General features: G+C 44.1%; 1 pseudogene; it reads left to right on the top strand.

Moving 5' to 3' along the window:
* Nucleotides 1–461: 461 nt before the first annotated feature.
* LOC110332833 lies at nt 462–1,200 on the top strand (annotated as a pseudogene).
* The last annotated feature ends 1,453 nt before the right edge of the window (nt 1,201–2,653 follow it).

Genomic DNA, 2,653 nt, shown 5'->3' with positions numbered 1-2,653 from the left:
GATTGTGTCAAGTTGATGATTGAAACCCTATCATGTCCTTCTTCCTGTGTGCATTGTTTATTAGCAGCTATTTGGTCGCAAGAAGAATAGTACCAATAATATAGAAAATTAGTGCCAGGAGTAGGGTGTTGCTGTGATAAATCTGACTACATGGTACTTGGCCCTTAGAAGTGATTTGCCAGAGGACTATGGAAGAATTTGGAGCTGTGAGCTAGAAAAACTCTGGAAAGGTTTAATAGGTCATTCTGATGGATGTTTGGAAGACCAGAATGTGAAGAGAAATATGGACACTAGAGGCCTGACTCAGGAGATTTCAGAGAAGAACAAATTTTATAACAAGAATTGAGATAGAGTTATTTCAGCTGTATGCTGGCAAAGAATATGGCCACATTGTACCTGTCTCCTGAGAATTGGCTTTTCTTGTCCTGGCATCCAGGTGGCCAGTGTGAACAGGAGGGACCATGCTCCAATGCAAGCTTACAACCGTGAGCTACCACAGCCCCACAGCAGCCTTGGGTTTCAGCTGCAAAGATGAAACAGAACTTAGAAACTTTATTGTTTGTCTTGAAAACAAGAAAATCAGACACTAAAGATGGAAGACAGAGGTAACTTGAAAAACATCTATAGCAGTGACTGGCTAAGTTCTTTGAAAAGTATCTAAGACGTTTGTTATCCTTCAAGATTCGGGATTGGTAAGAAGAAACTGACTGGATGCTTAGTTTAGCTGTGAGACTTGAATATGGAGATAATGCTGAAAGAAACAAGGACGTAGTACCTGATACACACACACACACACACACACACACACACACACACACACACACACACAAAACACTGACAACTACAAGCACAGAGCCACTGATCAATTTGGCCATATATAGTCCTGAATTTAAGGCTGCTGTAATGGCTCTGGCTGGTTACCCAGTGACCCTTAAGCCAATTTGCATTTTGGTTGAGGAGACGCCTAACACAAGATGCTGTTGCTAAAGCAAATCTAACAAAAGGGGGCTTCCCTGTCACTGTAGACAAACTCGTTCTTGGTTTTAGTGCAGGAGCTGCCATTCTTGATGAAGCTGCTAAGAATCCGCAGTTGCCGCATGCTGAGAGGTACAGACAAAGCTTGATGGAGCCATGGGATCCCTTCAGACAATTGCTGCTGCGCCAAAGACAGACCTCAGACTGGGGAATCATGGAAGATAGGCACATGGGGTTTTTTCACTTGCTTAGGATGATGGAAACGGTGTTTGGAAATTACATGTTATGTTCTCAAAGGAGGAATCCCGGAAATTTGACTATGTTCTAGAGATTTACCAACACTGCTTCCCACCCCCCTGTCAAATAAGTTTGGGAGTGTAGGGTGATTAGCGTGAGGGACTAATTTGTTTGGTGGAGGAAATTTCAAGATATGATAGCATTGAGGCTGTATCATTCTTACCATTCACTGATCTTTTACACACACACACACACACACACACACACACACACACACACACACACAACCAGCAAATGGGCCAGAAAGTTACAAAAAAGGTGCAGTTTAGCAGGAAAATGGGAAAGTTTAAAGTTGTGAATGCGATTGATTTGGATTCGGAAGCAATTATACTGATTGAAGAGTTTAGCAATATAAACAATAAACTTTTTCCTCTGCTCTGGGACAACAGGACCGTGCCTCGAGGACAAGATTCCACCTATCAGCTTCTATCTAGTGGAAAATGCAAGTTCATCTGAGAGGAGAGAACTGGAACTGAGATTGTTGCTGGAGGGGCCCCTTGATCAAACGTTGAGGAATGAATTTGGACTCTCTCGCTAGAGGCATACGAAGGCCACCACCTTGGAACATAAGGGAGCAAGAATACATCTCCATCAGCGGAATTTGGCAGCCTTCTCTACATGGCACTGTTGGTATGAGACACAAAATTGTTAAGAATCTCACAGAGGCATGAACAGGGGGCTGTCAAAGTCATGCAATGTATGGCAGGTTGGGACCTCTGTGGGGCGCTCCATTGTATGAAGCTATAAAGGTGTAAAGCTCAAGCTGCCACTCCAGCATGTTAGGGATGCCAGGACTATGGGACACCAACCAAGGAAAGCTATAGACATTGAGTATAGCTGGCCTCTGAGGTGTGTGTTTCAGATGGCAGAGCTGGAGGGAAAGGCTTAGTTAGCCCTTGGGAACCCAGGTGATTTTATCACAAGTCCTGACTGCTGGACATGGAGCTGAATGATTTAGTGTTGTTCCTGTAGGATTTGGGTCTTGCTTTGGTCTGATCCTTGTTATCCTTTTGTTCTGCATGTCTAGAGTGGAATGATACTCCTATGCTGTTGTATGGTGAACTTGCATTTTGATTTTACAGGGTCTCCCAGTTAAAAGATTGCTTTGAATTTCAGAAGAGATGTTGGGTTCTTGAACTGCATTTGTGCTACTGTGGGGGTTGTTGAAGCTGGAAAGAATGGATCCTGCATGGTGAGATGGCCACAAATCTTTGGAGGCCAGGAGTGGGATATTGTGGTTTGAATGCAAAATGCCCTGCATAAGCGTAGGTTAGAAGATGGCAGCACTGGCTTGCAAGGTTGTGCAACCTTTAGGAGGTAGGGCTTTGGCGGATGGAGTGGTTCACTGGGGTGAGCCTGAGGTTTTATAGCATGGCTCCTG

This window comes from Mus pahari, chromosome 15 (genome assembly GCF_900095145.1).
Source record: "Mus pahari chromosome 15, PAHARI_EIJ_v1.1, whole genome shotgun sequence".
Classification (NCBI taxonomy): domain Eukaryota; kingdom Metazoa; phylum Chordata; class Mammalia; order Rodentia; family Muridae; genus Mus; species Mus pahari.
This window is presented reverse-complemented; position numbering and strand designations above follow the sequence as displayed.